Raw genomic sequence first — 18,639 nt, forward strand, 5'->3', positions numbered from 1 at the left:
TTACAGACACTGCTTCTGGCCCCAAGCATATTAGGGTTGATATTCAGAGTGATGTAACCAGACATGAAAGGCTCCTGCCAGGTTAAATTGCACTGGTTTGCCCAAACGCTAATATTCAATGCACTTAACCAGATATTGTCACGGGACATTAGCTCTCTGTTAACATTATGGTCTTCTTCTTCGATATGATACCAAAGCTCACTAATTTTGGCTCTAAAACATCTGTGGTCTGATTTATAAGTTTTTAACTTTAGCTTTATCAAAATAGACTTTTAATATGGTATATCTTTACATGTTATATAACATGAAAGATAATGAAATCTCTTCCTTTACATATCTCCTTCTCTGTTGACCAGATGATCGAAAACCCCTCGCTGTTGCAAATAGTGCTCTAAAAATAGCACTGGAACAGCATGGGGCTTTACGGCCCCTATGATCAGAGATAATAGCATGCAAATGTATGTGCACTATTATCTCTGATCATAGGGTAAAGTGCGGGAGGATTGTGCCTGAGCCCAGACCTGTCAAACACAGGGGCTGGAGGTCCGTGGAACCACCAGACCCCAAACAGCATGGCGCTGGTGGCCTAGTGCCCCCACTCCGAGCCAGCCCCCGTGTCCAGTGGACCTCCAGTCCCCCTACCCCCCCCCTGACCATTAGTTTACTCCTAAGCATGTCATGCTGTGTCCACATATTACATGCAACAACTGTATGAAACATACATGGGATTTTAAGTTGGTCTAGTAGAGAAGCCCCTTCATTTATTGAAATTCCTTTTGGTCAGTGTGGATGCATCAGCAAAACTTAAATGATACACATATATGTGTCCTGCAGCAATGAAATTAAAATCAGAATTTGATACAGTAATCTTTTAACAATATTCTCTGGTTACGAACAGGTGAATTGTTTAATATATAATTCAATTAACAGTTGGATGCACATGAACCTGCGGTGGTAAAGCATTTTTTTTTTAAATTCCTGGTTTACTAAGTGAAAAATCTTTAAAATTCTAATAAACTTGCAGAGTAGTATAGGAGTATAAATTAAGTAAAAATTAAGACACATATCTTAACCCCAGTTCATAAAAGCACACATTTTTCAATAACACAACAAACAGTGACAGTGATATATGAGGCTTTTTATGAGACCTGAAAACTGATGGATATATGATCTTATAAATGTTTAGACAAACTAATGCACATAATTATATTTTCCATTTGAAGTCTATTGCTAGACATTCTAATACAATATCATTAGCTGAAATAGCCACAATGATGCAGTCTGGGCAGTTTGTCAGGGTAATTATAGGGTGATTATTTTTGACTGGAATAAAGATTTCAGTTTTAGTATGGTAGGAAAACATCATCATACATTAGACGCAGTTACAGTAGGTAAGAAAAAAAAAAGAAAGACTTTCTTTGAAGACTTCAAAAAGGTATTATCATAGAATCCTGAGATAAATAAAAAAATAAAATATGCAGATATTTTTTTTTCTTACATGAATGATTCTTCATAGGGTTTAAAGAGTTTAACATCCATTTCATTAACAGTTTAAAATGTTTAAAGGTTTTAACACTAAATATAATTTGGGTATATTAAGGTCTGTGCCACAGCTCACAAAATTGCTAATAATGGCTCTTTTTCATGAAAAAGCGACATGGAAATGAGAGCATTTGTCTTCACTGGTTTCAGAATGGTTGATTAAAGTAGACAGTGTCCTAACATCTGTATTGAAAACTATATTAATCAATTGATTAATCGTGAGACATTAATCAAAATCTTCCTTAAGTGTTTTAATTTTGGAACAGCTCTTAGTATTTCCTATCAGATTCCTTTTAAGGTGTCCATTATAAAGATTACATTTGGGTGGTAAATATTGAGGGGTTGTGGCACTTGTGACTTTTTACTTCTAGGTCATATCCATTGCTCATTAGTGTTACTTTTAATGGGATAAGAAGCAAAAGTTTTTAATATGCGACTAAGTCAATGAATCAAATGCACAGTTGACTCCTTTTTCCAGTAAGCAGCATCAGTGGAATGTGGAATGGGGATCCACGAACCCATGTTTTGAATAACCTTAACAGTTACAATTTAACTTAACCAAAATACTTGATCCATTTGAATTTTAGACTAAACAAAATATCTACCGACTTAAGCAAATATAAATAAATGCATCATATGTAAAAACAAAACAAAGCAAAAACATAAACAGGGCTTAAAAATGGTGCATATCTTTTTGAAATGCCATAGAACATACTGTGCAGTCTCCAGCAGACATCTTCCTTTCTCTCTGTGTACCGCACCAGGTTTCTCAGAACCACTACCCTGCAGGGTTGCAGCCAACCCATCTGTTTTTCCAAGTTTCAAGTTTGCACTTTATGTGATATACCGCTTTCTGGACTGGTAAGACAAGGACTGTATCCAAATTCAAGCAAGCGTGAGACAGGCACATTGGATTGCTTAGGGAGATGAGGAGATAGTGAATGCTGTGGATGGGCAGAATGGATGGGCTATTTGACCTTTATCTGCCGTCATGTTTCTATGTTTCTATCAAAAGACATGATTGACAGTTATCGGAAAGATGTTTCTGGAGAAAGACCTTCCTTCTAATTGTGAAGTTAACCATGGGTACTTGAATAGCTGCAAGACATAGTGAGGGGCATAATCAAACATAAACGCCTATCTCCATGGGCGTTTATCTCCGAGAACGGGTCTGTGAAACAAACGCCCAGCTCAAAAACGTCCTAATCCAAGCCATTTGGTCGTGGGAGGAGCCACGATTCGTAGTACACTGGCCCCCCTGATATGCCAGGACACCAATTGGGCACCCTAGGTCAGTGCGGTGGACTTCAGAAAAAGTTCCCACATGCATAGCTCCCTTACCACGGGTGCTGAGCTCCCAACCCCCTCCCCGAAAACCCACTACCCACAAATGTACAACACTACCATAGCTCTTAGGGGTGAAGGGGGCACCTACATGTGGGTACAGTGGGTTTTGGAGGCCTCCCATTTACCAGCACAAGTGTTACAGGTGGGGGGGATGGGCCTGGGGCCACTTGGCTGAAGTGCACTGCGGTACCCACTAAAAGTGCTCCAGGGACCTGCATACACGCAGGCCTCTAGGACTTGTTACTGCTGTATAACATTGGCACACCAGTTGACACCTGAAGACTAATCTCTCCGAAAACGTCCTTTATTGGAATAACCGCCTTTACTCACAGTTAACTGTAGATCAGAGGTTGTGCCCCACCACTGGCAACGAGTCTCCCTGGTAGTGAGATTAGCAGGTCAGAGCTGGCAGAATGTTGTACAATGCCCTCTTTCAGCCACATTCAAGGTAAGAACTAAGTTCTTTAACGTGGCTAACACATGAGAGGGATCTAAAACTGGCTTACAAACATGGCCACTACCTCATGGACTACCGGAAACAAAATTGGACAAACTCTGACCCAGTAGGCAGGGGGAAAAGCACCATGGGAGAAGAGCCTACCAACTACCAACATCGTGAGACTGTAACAGAAGCTAATGAAATCACGGAGCCCAATACCCTACACCCACCACAATGCAATGCTGATGTGACCCTGTACTGCACCCGAGAGCCACATCTGACCCAGGGAAAGGCTGTGACAGGATCGAACATATTCTGCTGTCATGGAGGTGGGTACGGCATTTGAGGCTGGCATAGAGGCTGGAAAAAAAGTTTTTAAAGTGTTTTTTTTTTGGTGGGAGGGGGTTAGTGACCACTGGGGGAGTCCGGGGAGGTCATCCTCGATTCACTCCAGTGGTCATCTGGGCAGTTCGGGCACTTTTCTGGGACTTGTTGGTGAAAAAAAGGGTCCAAAAAAAGTGACCCCAAATTGCGGTAAAAATGCCTTTTTTCTCCGATTATCAGCTAAAGACACCCATCTCTCCTTGGCTGATAACCACGCCCCAGTTCCGCCTCCACCATGCTTCCGACACGCCCCCGTCAACTTTATTCGTTTCCGCGACTGAGTGCAGTTGGAAACGCCCAAAATCGGCTTTTGATTATACCGATTTGGGCGCCTTTGCGAGAAAAACGCCCATCTCCCGATTTGGGTCGAAATATAAGCGTTTTTCTCTTTCGAAAATAAGCTGGATTGTTTGCTTTAAAGCCCTTGCTTAATTATGGAGCCTTTTGCCAAACAGCAGTAAAATGTGGCCTTAGAGTACCCTTATGCAAGTCATTCCCTTGTTCCAAGGCCATTTTTGCCGCTGGGGCAAAATGGCCGATTTCCCTATTTTTAGTACTAATGGCCATAAGGTGCTAATTTTGCCATAAAGTGGTGGTGAGCTCCTAATACTACCTATTTTGTAGGTGGTAGGGATTCATCTTCTAAACCTGCTCTAATCAGTTAGCGCATGGATCCTCTAAGTCGGATACCTGTTTCTGTAATTCAGAGGCTCTCTTTGTCATCTCTGCCAGCATCGCATGAATTTTATTAAATTGTCCAGCAAGATGTTCGAAGCGAGGCTCGAGAGCTGCCCCCACTGCTGCAGTGATCTGTGCTTGATGTCGGTCAGAAAACTCCAAGCTCGGCTGGATCGCAACTTCCGCCATCTTGGGATCCGCACCTCTAGGTTTGCCTTTTTCAATTTTAGCTCCTCTTTTGGATGTTGCAGTCAACATTGGCACCATATATTGGTCCATAGCAGATTCTAATATACTAGTCGTCCGTCGCTGTTCCAAGCAATGAATGAAAAGATTAGTTTGTAGCCAAGGAAAGCGCAGGGACCCCGGAGCAGCGTGAGTCCACTGCTACTGCTCTCAATACATCACGTGATCTCTCCATATCAGCACACTTTAAACTATTTTAATCGAGTGCATGACATAAGGGGTAATAGAGTACAGTTAACTGAAGTACAAGCTGTGAATTTATAAAAATTTTAACCTTATAGAATAGCGCCTAGTGCACTTAAATCTACCTTCTTCTTCAGGTCAAAGCTATTGAACCTGTTCTACATACTTTTCATTCAGAAAAAAGATAGGGGGTTGGTGCCTTACATTAACTTGCAAAATTTTAACTGCATTGTTGTCCTCTTTGTGTGCCATATTGTGCTGTGTTAAATACATCAAACTTCTAAAATTACTTATCTCTTAAATCAGATTGCTGGGTCCAGACATGGACCATGTTTGACAACAATGCTGTTTCAAGTCACCCAACTCACAAGTTTCAAAGTGGCTGCAAATGCCCCGTTTACTTCTTTTATTAACTGTCAACTGCCCCGGCGTTTTTTGACAGTAAGAGAAGTAAAAGGGGCATTTGCAACTGCTTTGAAACTTCCAAGTTGGATGCCTTGAAACAGCATTGTTGCGAAACATGGCCCGTGTTGGGACTCAGCAATCTGATTTAAGAGATAAGTAATTTAAAGTTTGATGTATTTAACACGGCACAAAAAGGAAAAAAAGTAGTAATGTGAAATGATTAGATGCCTTGGGATATTGTTTAAGACCATTGCGTCTGTTATAATCCCTCTGAAGATTTATGAGCACATTTCTTTATAATTTCTACAAGCATTGTTTATTGAATGGGATTGTTTTTAGACATTTCATTTCTAGGCATAACCATAGTCACTTTATGACAAATATATTTAATTTTCAATGCAAACCACAATAAGGTCAAACGTGGATACATTCCAATGGCAATAAGAACACAAAAAAAGTAACCAAATTCAAATTGACAACTTTTCAAAATATTCCCCATCCCCAAAACCTCCCCTCCCTGGGAAATAATTCAGATATCGATGCAGCTTCAATGTACAGAAGTATTATACAATCAGATGTTTAATGTATTAAGAAACGCTGACCTGATCCTTCCATTATTGGTCTGCAAATATGGGGTACATAGAGGGGCATAATCGAATGGCGCCGGCGAAATACATGGCCGGCGATGTATTTTGGCGGCGCTGCAAACAGCTGGCCAGACCCGTATTTTCAAAAAAGATGGCCGACCATCTTTTGTTTCGACAATACGGTTCCGGCCAGCCAAATGCCTTCAATTTGGCCGGGGTTTGAGAGTGCCGGCTTCGTTTTTTAGCGGTAATGGAAAGTTATGTCGGCAATCTCAAACCCCGGCCAAATTCAAGGCATTTGGCCATGGGAGGAGCCAGCATTTTTAGTGCACTGGCCTCCCTGACATGCCAGGACACCAACCAGCCACCCTAGGGGTCACTGCGGTGGACTTCAGAAAAGCTCCCTCGTGCATAGCTCCTTTACTTTGGGAGCTGAGCCCCCCAAACCCACTACCCACAAATGTACTGCACCCACTAAAATTGCTCCAGGGACCTGCATACAGCCTCTAGAACTTATTGCTGCTGTATAACACCAGTTCACACCTGAAGACTAATCTCTCTGAAAAAGTCCTTTTTTGAAATAAGCACGTTTGCTCACAGTTAACTGCAGATCAGAGGTTGGGCCCCACTGGCAAAGAGTCCCCTGGTACTAAGATTAGCAGTAGGTCAGAGCTGGTACAATGGTGTACAATGCCCTCTTTCAGCACCATGCAAGGTAAGAACTACGTTCTCTAAAGTGGGTAACACAGGAAAGGGAACTAAAACTGGCTTACAAAAATGGCCACTACCGCATAGACTACAACAGGAAACAAAACAGGGCACACTCTGACCTGGTTGGCAGGGGGGAAAAGCACCATGGGAGTAGAGCCCAGTACCCTACACCCAACACAATGCATTGGTAATGTGACTCTGCAGTGCACCTAACAGAAAAGGTGTCACACTCACCCGAGAGCCACATCGCAACCAGGTAAAGGCTGTCGGAGGATACAACACATTCTGCTGTCATGGAGGTGGGTACGGCATTTGAGGCTGTCATACAGGCTGGCAAAAAAGGTTTTTAGTTTTATTTTTTTAGTTTGGAAGGGGGTTGGTGATCACTGGGGGAGTATGGGGAGGTCATCCCCGATTCCCTCCAGTGGACATTTGGTCAGTTGGGGCACCTTTTTGAGACGTGATCATGAAAATAAAAGGACCAAGTAAAGCCGGAGAAATACTGCTTAACGCCGCTTATTTTTTTCCATTATCGGCGAAAGCCAGCCTTCGCTAATCTACCGACATGCCCCCTTGAACTTTCGCCGGCGAAGCAATGGGAAAGCGGCGATGCTGTCAAAAATGCCGTTTCCATTATACCGATTTCACCGCTTTTTCGAAATCGCTGGCCATCTCCCGATTTATGTCGGGGAATGGCCAGCGATAACTTTCGAAAATAAGCTGGATAATGTTATAAAATTTTTCCTCACCTTTACACCACTCTCTTCAACTGTTAAACGCTCCATAGTAAGGAGCTCATGCATAAGATTCTTCCATTGTGTAATGGTGGTGGGAGTTGGATGTATCCATTGTAATAAAATACAATGCTTAACCACCAGGGATGACTTACGAAGAAAAAGTACAAGCTTACGGGTTCCCTCAGTTACTCCAGTGATATCATCTAAAACATACATCCTTGGGGTGGCCACCCATCTCTGTCCATAGAGGTCTCCCAAATAAGCCCATAATCTGGTCCAAAAAGCCTGAAATGGTGGGCAATCCCACACCATATGGCGGTAAGTTGCTTCAGGATTTCCACACTTCAAACATACTCCAGTATTAGGCATTCCCATTTTCTGTGCCCCGGTTGGGTGTATATACATACGCAATAAAACTTATAATGTAATTCCTGCAAACAGACACTGCCTGCCAGTCAAGGTCCCTCCTTCAAACTCAACAGTAAACGTTCTAGATTGTATTCTCCAAAATCTCATTCCCAAAGGAAAATAACTCTTGTTAATGGTATAGCTCCTATTACTTTCTTAACTGTAGCATTGTAGCAGCTAGTAAGGCCTCTATGAACTACGGAGAATGGCCAACTATCATCACAGTCTGATTCAGTAAAATTTATTGGATTGGTATGAAATAGGCCAAGAACATAATGGTGCGACTGCATATAAGGGTACCAATCCGTCTCTGGTAAGTGATACGTCCCACTTATTTGTTCATATGAGACCATCTGTGGTTTGTATTCATCCATAACTTGGTGTAGCAAGGATAGTCCCAGTTGTGCCATCTAAGAAAAGTTTCTGACTGTAACCCTGGTAGAAAATCTGCATTTCTCCAAATAGGTAGATAGCGTGAGGTATGCGTGTGTAATCCAAATTTTTCTGGAATAAGGCCCATGTCCATCGCACCGCCTGTACTAAGACATGATGGCGCAAAATTGGTGGAAATTTAGCAGATTTTGCGTGTAACACGCATTCTAGATGATATGGAGTTAACACCTCAGTCTCATAGTCTACATGACAAAATTCCAAAGTATGATACGCCCAATCTCAAGCACAATGCAAGTGAACCGTTATCGCATAAGCTGTCAAATCTGGAAGACCCAGACCCCCATCCCACCTAGATAATTGTAATTGATTGAGAGACACTCTGGGTCATTTGGAACCCCACAAAAAAATTGCTAATTATCTTATTCCAAAGGGCCAGATCTGTTGGTTTGGAGTACACCCATTTAGGCAACAATACCTTCTTTAAAAGTTGTACTCTACCCCACAAAGACAATGGAAGATCTTGCCATTTAATACAGAGAGACTTGGTGGCTGATAATAACGGGGTAACATTTATTGCATATAATTGTTCTAAACTACGAGGGATCCATAGGCCCAAATATTTTAAACTTGTCCCCACCCATTTTAAGGGAAATAGGACCCTCCAGTTCTCTACTAAATCACCTCCCACATTAAGTAAATGTGGTCACTTTAAATTCAACCCCCCTCCCCTCCCCCCGATATTCAAAAGCATTTAACTGGCCAGGATCAGCACCTAGTTGGTTAAATGCCTCATAACTGGCTATCCAGTGATATTCAGCGGGGGATAGCCGGCTATCTCCCGCTGAATATCACCGTTTAATAGCTAGCCGGTTATATTGGGCAATATAACTGGCTATCTGCCAATTTTCAGCCCCACATTGGTGGCTATATTTGGCCATGTGAATACATGGGGCATCTTTGGCCAGTTTGAACATACAATAACTGGCTAAGTCTGAATATTGACATCACCATTTATGTTCAAACTGGCCACAAATAAACCAGATATTCAATGATGGTCACTGGAAACGGTTGAGCATTGAATATGCAGATTTATCACCGACTATGAGAATTAGCCAGGCTAACTCCCATGGTCTGACTATTGGCCCCAAAGTCTTTATTCTGGAGAACAGATTCCAAGTTATAATGGTGCATGTATGTGCCTTTTAGTTACCACTCACGGTATCACAGTTAGACTGAACTTGCAGATGCTGGGGCACAAGACAGCTGGCTGTTCATGTTGGCATCATGCTACTATTTTAAATTCCAATGGAATCAATGCTGCTTATCTTTTTCTTGATACCTTGCTGATCTTCTTAGCTGTGTCTCATATTACAGTGGTACTCCTAAAAAATTTAAAAAGAGGTCCCCAACTTGTCTACCTGTAACAGATGTTTTCCCAGTACCAGTGTACAAATAGCTAATAAGAAAAGCAGAACCACTTAAAATAGCAGTCCTATCTTTTACTGGTTAGCTATGTGGATGTAGCACTGAATTTCGGCCACACTTGCATAACATCTGGGTAACCCAGACATTTAGTGCTGATGCCTAGACATCAGCATTGAATATCTGGGTCTAAATTAGCTAGCAGAGGCCAGAGTTAATAAAAATGATGACCAACACAGGCTCAACATTTTCATGTTTTAGTTCTCAGAGAGCAGTAATATGTTGGCACCATGGGATGATATCATAAGATATAAGAATTGCTATACTGGGTCAGCCTAAAGGTCTATCTAGCCCAGGGCTTGACAAATCCCGGGCACCAGGTCACCATGGTGCCTAAAAATTGTACTGTTGTGCCTGGAATTTTGAATTCTTCAAGTTTAATATCTTTTATTGGATTTCAATACAATACAATAGAAGCAGGAGCTCACCACAGTACAACAAGCAACATTTACAAATCATGACAAAACTAGAGCTCACATTCAAGAAGCAACTATTCACAACTAGAATCACATTAAGAAAAAGGGGAAGAAAGAGGAGGTAGAGAAGAAGAAAGGAAAAAAAAGGGAAGGAGGAGGGCTGGAGGATACAAATCCAGACATAGAGCATACATAGGCATAGGCAGTTTTTTGTTCCTACATCACCATCACCAAACGTGCTTTTTTTTGCATAGAGTGACTTAGCTGAAGTTCACATCGCGTGCTGCAGGAACTTCTGACACTGGTTGGGAGGTCCAAATCTCTCACTGTCTCAAGTCTTGCCAGATTTAAAACCTTGTGACCAGCTGCATAGTTCATGCAGTATGCAATGTGAACTTCAACTGAGTTGTGCTGCAAAGGAAGGCCTGCTTGGCATCTGCAAAGCTGAAGCAGAAGGGCATTAGGACCGGGGCAGAATGCTGCTGAGATTATTAGAACCGGGGAGCACCAGATGTGCAGCTGCCAAACAGGAAGAAAAAAATAAATAAAACATGGAGCCTGTGAGCTGCTGCAGGGCTCAAATCCTTGCCATGGTTCTGCCCCATCTTTTAGCATAGACTTCCTGTTACTAATGAAGGAAGTTCATGCTTAAGGAATGGGTGGAAATGTGGCAGGGCTTTGAGCCCTGCAGTGGCTCAGAGGCCCCACATTTTATTTTATTACTTTGCTGTAGGCTGGTCCTTGCTGCACCATGGGGATCCTTAAGGTCAGCTGGTGAGGCAAAGCAAGGTAAAGTGATGCTTTGGGTCAGCAAAGGGGAGGGGGTATTCTTCAAAAAGGAGTGAGAAAGAAAAAAGTAAGGAAGAAAAAAGAGAAGGACAGAAAAAAGGTAGTGGAGAAAGAAAGAGAGAACATGAAAAGAAAAGAAAATGATTAGAATGAGAAATGGAAAAATCTGAGCATAACAGGAGGGAAACTGGGAAAAATTAAGCTGGAAAAAATGGAAAAGCAATAATAATAAAAAAAAAGCACAACGCAGGTACATGAAAAGAGAGAAGTAACCCAGCTACCTAGAAGGCGGGGGGGGGGGGGGGGGGGGACTAAGAAAGACGAGACTGTGGGACACTACTGAGAAGGACAGAGGAAATGAGAGGAATAAACAGGGGGATTGAGAATTGAGGGGAGAAGGAAACTGAGGGTGGACTTCTACGGTCTATGTCCCAGAAACACCAAAGAAAGACCATGATCAAGTACATAATATCAAACCCATTGTTGATTTAATCATGAATTGATAATGAGTGTGACTGTTGGGCAGACTGAATGGATTGTTCAGATCTTTATCTGCCATCACTTACTATGTTATCTTTTCTATAACGCTACTAGATGCATGTAGCACTGTACACATTATATGCAGGTACTTCATCTGTCTCTAGCAGGCTCACAAGTTTTTTTACCTGGGGAAATGGAGAGTTACGTGACTTGTCTTGGTTCACAAGGAGCTGCGGTGGGAATTGAACTTGGGTCCCCAGGATCACAGCCCACTGTAGTAACCATTAGACTACTAATCCACTCATGTGTCCAGCATTGTCCCTCTGTCTCCTACATGCAATGGTGCATAGTTTAAAGGTGGGCATACACATAGAAGGTGTCTAGCTGGAAAATGGGTGTCCGGGTGGAGCATATTATAATTTACATGTATTTTATAGCAATCTAGACATGAACATTTATACCATCTGTATTGCTGGTGTAAGTAATTGTGCCTAAATTATAGGCATGTAATCAACCTCTTTAGGCACCTACTTTCCTTTATAGAATAGGCACTGTATGGGAACCCTCTATTTGCCTATATATGAACATACTGTTATAGAATTGTTCTCAGTGGAAGGATTAATGCATGGTAAATGCAATGCTTTGTAGTAACTGCTGGAAGTATGCCTAACATAAGAAAATAAGAGTAGCCATACTGGGTCAGATCAATGGTCCATCTAGCCCAGTATTCTGTTTCCTAAACAGTGGCCAAGCCAGGTCACAAGTACCTGGCAGAAACCCAAATTGTGGCAACACTCCATACTATAAATCCCAGAGCAAGCAGTTGCTTCCCATATCTGTCTCAATAGCAGACTACGGACTTTTCCTCCAGGAATTTGTCCAAACCTTTTTTAAACCCAGATACGCTAACCGCTGTTACCTACTCCTCTGGCAAAGAGTTTCAGAGCTTAACTATTCATTAATCAAGCATTGTAAGTGCCTCCATGCATGGTCCATTGCATTAAAAAACATCTGATCTACATTCCACCCCCCCCCCCCTCCTGATAGTGCTCCAGAACCCCGAAATCCCCAGATGATACTTACTGGGGTGTAACTTCATCAGCTTGGCACTGGTAGTCTCACAATACTATCGCTATGGTCAAATTGCCACATAAAGCTAAAGGTAGCCATAAGAATGGTATGAGAGACAGAGAAGGAAAGGTAGTTGATCTTCCAACAAAATCCTAGGGCCAGTAGCAACACTGGTAGTAATGATCAGAGACTTGGATCTTGGAATCTATGTAGTTCACCATTTAAAGAGAGCTGCAAATTAAGATTCCCAATGAAAATTTAAAATATTAGTTTTAACCATCTCAATGCAGGAGCAAAAGAAGGTAGAGATGGTTCAGGATGCAGAGGCAGAAGATAAGCAGGTAACGTCAGCAGAGTGTACCCTGTTCTTTTTTTGAGAAATGTATGCAACATGTTTGGGAAAACTCTGAATTGGATAAATTATAATGTGAAGGATTTTAGAATAGAAAAGACTAAAAAGTTTAGCCCAATAATGTTGTTTGAAATTGGCTATTATGCCCTGATCTATAGGTTGGATAAGAGAGGTAGTGTTTGGTGGCAGGAAGATCACTTTGACGTTAGACAGCCTGACATCATCACTGTGTGCAGCACAATTATCACAAAGCAACAAAATCTGACGCTTTTGTGCCTGCACTCTAGTGTCTAACTTCTTTAGCCACTGCTTCCAAATTTCCCCAGTCATCCATGAATTTGCGTTAGCCTCGTATGACACAGGAAGTTGCTTAACATTCTTGAAGCAACAGGGCTGTTTGCTCTTTCCAATGACGAGTGGTTCCAACTTCTCACTCCCATCCATATTGCAGCAAAGGAGGATTGTGAGTCGGTCCTTTGATGTTTTACTTTCTGTAGCTTTGGCTTGTTTGAATGCAAATGTTCCATCAGGAATTGCTCGCCAGTAGAGTCTGTTTTTGTCAGCATTGAAAATGTCACGAGGTGCAAACTCGTTCACGATGGTAGGAAGAACTGAAACAACCCAATTTTCAGCACCAAAGTCATCAGCCTCTTGTTTTTCACCATGCTGTTTCTTGAATTTTATGTTGTTCCTCTCCTTCCATCTTTCCAACCATCCAACAGTAGCTTTGAATTCAGTTAGTTCAAGACTTTCAGCTAGCTGATTAGCTTTCTCCATAAGCAGTGGACCACTGACAGGAAACTGTCTGCTCCTGACTTGAGAAAACCACCGAAGAAGAGCATCTTCTACCTCCTCAGCTTTTCCCGGCCATTTTCGTTTCCGGTGTGGATTTGTATTGTTTTGCCAGTCTTCCAGAAGCTGATCTTTCTGCTTCAAGATACGTGAAATTTGACTGGGATTGACACCATGTTCTTTAGCAATAGATGATTGACTTTGTTTTCTAATTTTTTAAGAACTTCTATTCATTCAGCCAGTGTTAAAGTGTTACAGTTGCGCGACGATGACGACTCCAGTGTACACTCTAACAACATTCTTTCGCTTATTCTGCCTGTGGCAGTTAACCAACGAGATTTCAAATTTACCGCCCCTTTGTCACGCGCCAATCGGCTTCCATATTCCGTGCGCTTATGCTGAGTCTTTCCTGCAGAGGAGCGGTCTTAAACCATGCATATAAGCGAATCTTGCACTTATCAGTGGTGCGCTAAATTGAAGTTTGTCCCATTAGAAATTGATGGCGCCAAAAACGGGACCGAAGTACGGCATGCAGTTAAATAGAGCATGCACTTATCCGACGTGCACTTAAATGGAGTGCACTGTATATATATATATATATATATATATATATATATATATATATATATATATATATAATATATGTGTGTGTATCTATCTATCTATCTATCTATCTATCTATATAACATATGTGTGTGTGTCTATCTATCTATCTATCTATCTTTCTATATATGGTATCAACCCCAGAGATTGTATTTAAATAAAAACAGTGGAGAAAGCGAGATCCCTGAGGAACCCCACATTGAAATTCAAAAGGGACTGAGACTTCAACTACCAGAAAGAGAGAAACGGAATGACGTTAGCAGTTGACTCTGTAATCCTATATCTGCAAGATGAAGTAAAAGCAATTCATGATCCACCATATCGAATGCAGTGATGCAGTGGTCAACTCGAGAGATAGCATGGGTTATGCTATCAATGCTACTATTTTATAAAGAGAAGTGGGCATCTACTTTTCTTTATAAAAGAGTGCCTAATCAGGAGCCTAGTTTGAAACTTAAAATAGACACCTCCTTATAAAATTAACTTCCACACATCTAATAATGTTGTGTTCTCTCTGGCAGATGCCTGTTGGCAAATTTTAAACTAGTTTCATTGAAACTAATGGAAAAGTGTTAGAGTGCAAAATTGCTTGTCCCATTGATTTTAATGGAGCTGAATTAAACAAACAATTCTGAATTTGAAGAAGAACCAAATAGGTGTTTGACATGAAAATGAATCAGACCATAAATGTTTCCCATACACATCTCTAGTTGGTCAAGTGTCTCATATTGTGACCCATTATTACAAAGATCTGGTCTGTCCAAAAGAGGTGAAAATTGCAAATCTGTAGAAAATGATTTTGGTTGAGTACTGCAATGTGATAAATCATGAATGTGGGGAAATTGTGGGATTTGGGTTGATTATATAGCCTCTACTAGTGACAAAAAATCACTAACAGACTGATATGCTGAAGGATTTTTTTTAGCATATAGTACGTCTTCCCTAAATAACTTATGTAAAATAATCTCTTTTTTAAAAAAATCTCTCATAGTTTTGTCTTCAATATTGCCTGATTTTCTCTCTCTTCCCCTATGAATCCAGGAGGAAAATGGCATCTGGTTGCTTGATTTTCTTAAAGGTGTATCATTGTCCCTGTTTGCACAGTTTAGGTTAGGACATTTAAAATAGGTATAGCAAAATCCATCAATGTTAATTTATAGGATTGCTTTGATGGTGTAGAAAAAAAACATATTTAATGTAATTTCTGCATGCAAGATCATGCTCCTAAGCATCAATGGATGATTCACACATTAGTTCTCTGTGTTTACTGTCCTGTATTGGCTACCTGGTGCATATTCAAAATTAATTTTATGTTTATGTGTAGTTAGACTTACTATACTGCCTTTCATAAATATACGTCAAACCAATTTATCTCAAAAAGTAACCTAAGGAAGGATAAACAAGAAACAGAATTCCAATTTACAAACAGTAAAGGAACAAGAAAAAGAAAGGAGTAAAGCAAGGATTATTTCACAAATTAACACTAGAGGGAGCTAAGGAATTGTATCATTTATAAATCTTTGCATAAAAAGAAAAAAAAAGGCACAGAAGGAGGAAATGAACATTCATTTAAAAAGTTGCCTTTTTTTCAGAACCTGCTGATTTTACAAATATGGCAGCTATGCCTCAGCAAATTATAAAAAATAATGAATTAGTTAATTTTCTTTAGTGAAAACTGCTATGCTAAGATTATTAAATTAATCCAATCAGTAAAGCAGGATTTCTATATTCTATTTGGGGAAAGGAATTACAGGTTTATTGTTTATCCTTATTTGCCTTTATAGGATTATAGGAGCCGATATTCAGCCCACAGCAGTCAGCATTTTAAAGCCCCTAACAGAGAAGGGCTGAATTAAGACCCAATATTTAATGCCAGGCCATGTCTAGGTGCCAGAACTGAATATCCATGTCAGCACCGAAGTCTAGAAGTTATCCAGGTACCTGCTGATATTCAGACCAGTGCCCATGTATCTTGAGAGACAAAGTTATGACAGCCCTTTTGCTGTCCTAACTTAGGGGGTCTTTTACTAAAGTTTATCTCGAGTTATCTGCAGCAGGACCTATTTTATTCCTATGGCTCTGCTGCAGATAACTCGAGATAAACTTTAGTAAAAGACCCCCTTAATCTGTTTACTTAGAGACCCTAAGAGTGGAGGAGTGGCCTAGTGGTTAGAGCACTGGTTAGAGGTGGCTGGTTCAAATCCCACTGCTGCTCCTTGTGATCTTGGGCAAGTCACTTAACCCTCCCTTGCCTCAAGTACAAACTTAGATTGTGAGCTCTCCTGGGGCAGAGAAATACCCAATGTACCTGAATGTAACTCACCTTGAGCTACTACTGAAAAAGATGTGAGCAAAATCCAAATAAAACTGTGGTAAAAAGTGGCCTTAGTGCATGCTTATGCAGGTCATTCCCAATTCTGGCTTTTTTCTATTAATGGCCACTTGCTAAGTTCCCCATTAGTGCATGAGCCCCTACTGCCACCTATTATGTAGGCAGTAAGGGTTTATGCATTAATTCCGTACTAATAGATTAGCACATAGTAATATAGCTGCACTAACCAATTAGCAGAGAACATACCTACTCTCCACCCCAGTGCAAAAAAATAAAATCTGTTTTTAAGCACTTGGAAAATGCACAACAGAGCCAAAATTTGGCATGGCTCCCCTTCTCTACAGTCCAATGTACTGATCACTAGGCTACTCCAGGTACCTGCTTGCTGTACTAATAGAACTGGCCATAGCATCCAAAGCTATCATAGAAGCTGGTGTGTACTGTTTCTTTCACATTTTGGGGGGTGGGAGGGAGTCAGTGGCCATTGGTGGAGTAAGGGGGTCATGCCTTAACGCCTCCAATGGTCAGCTCATCATTTAGGGCGCCTTTTTGAGCCTTAGAAGGGATTGAAACAAGTCCAGAACAAAATGTCTAACTTTTAGTCCTGGGAGTTTTTACTTTGCTTCATTATGGCGGAAAAACATCCAAGTTTTGGGAATGCCCAACACCTCCCCCCCCCCCCAACACACCCCAAACTTGTGATTTGGATGGACTACAGAGAAAAATGTCTATAATACAAGTTTAAAAAATCATGATTTGGACTTTTCTTGGAGAAAATCATCCAAATGCCACTTTATGCCATTTTTTAGATGCTTTACTCTTTTGAAATGAGTCTCATAATGAATGCATTAAAAATGAATATCTGAAACAAAAAAAAAAAAGAAAAAAAAAAGAACACTTGAAAATCAGAAAAAATTTGGAAAAATCTAATAATAAGCCAGAACGTTTTTGTCTGTGCACATCCCTAATGGAATGATAGTAAAAGGTTGATATGTCAGGCATAAGACATGTTGGGAGGGGAGTCATGGATTTGGTGTTGAACTGAGTATGGGAATTTACTTGTGCATCTAAGCAAAAGTGTATAAATCTCAGTTGGGAAGACTGCATTGGCCATTTTGGTGTTTGTAGGTTGTCATTTACTATGGGCTCAACAATTAACAGCAACAACAAAAAAAAGATGAGCTCCTAAATTTAGGCACCTAACTCCAGTATCTAGATTCATCCCCTATTTTCATCCAAACTTAGAAGTCTAAGGGGTCTTTTTACTAAAGGTTAGAATGTACTAACACACAGTGCACGCTAAGGACCCTGTTTACTATGCCACGCTAGAGGAGCATTTGCATTTTTAGCACACGCTAACCATTAGCGCACACTAACTATGTAGGCGCCCACAATATTCCTATAGGTGCCTACACAGTTAGCATGCACTAATTTTATGCACACACTAAAAATACTAGCACACCTTAGTAAACAAGGCCATAAATGTGGCACATCCTATCTTATAAACATAATTAAATTTAGGGTGTGGAAATACACAATCGCTAGATATAACACATCAATTACTTCCCACATGGTGAAAATGTACCTGAATAATCCATTTATGTACTACTATATCTGTGTATTGAAGGAAAAAAGGACTCCCAGAGCTCTAAGATTATCACAATCTACTAGAGCTTAAACGGATCTTGTATGATCATGATTGGTCAAAATAAAAACCTTCAATATTGATATTGTATCACTAATTGCTGCAATATCTTTAATTGCTACAATGTCTTCAATTCATGTCAATATACTTACAATTAGATGTCTCTGCGTCAAGCAGGGGCGTATCTGCGTGGGGCCACAGGGGCCTGGGCCCCCGCAGATTTCGCCCTGGCCCCCCTCCCCGCCGTCAACCCTCCCCCGCTGCTTACTTTTGCTGGCGGGGTCCGACCCGCAATAATCTCCATATTTCGGCTTCCTCCGTGGCCATGTGCTTCCAGGAAGTAACGCTGCAGCGCTGATTCGTTGAATCCAGTTCGGCGTCTGACGTCCCAGCACGTCAGACGCCGAACTAGATTCAACGAATCAGCGCTGCAGCGTTACTTCCTGGAAGCACATGGCCACGGAGGAAGCCGAAATATGGAGATTGCGGGTCGGACCCCGCCAGCAAAAGTAAGCAGCGGGGGAGGGTTGATGGCGGGGAGGGGGTGGAGAGAGGCGGCGGCGGGGGAGGCAAAAATGTGCCCCCCCTCTCTGGCTCTGGCCCCCCCTACCGCCGGA

Source organism: Microcaecilia unicolor, chromosome 7 (assembly GCF_901765095.1).
Source record: "Microcaecilia unicolor chromosome 7, aMicUni1.1, whole genome shotgun sequence".
Lineage (NCBI taxonomy): Eukaryota > Metazoa > Chordata > Amphibia > Gymnophiona > Siphonopidae > Microcaecilia > Microcaecilia unicolor.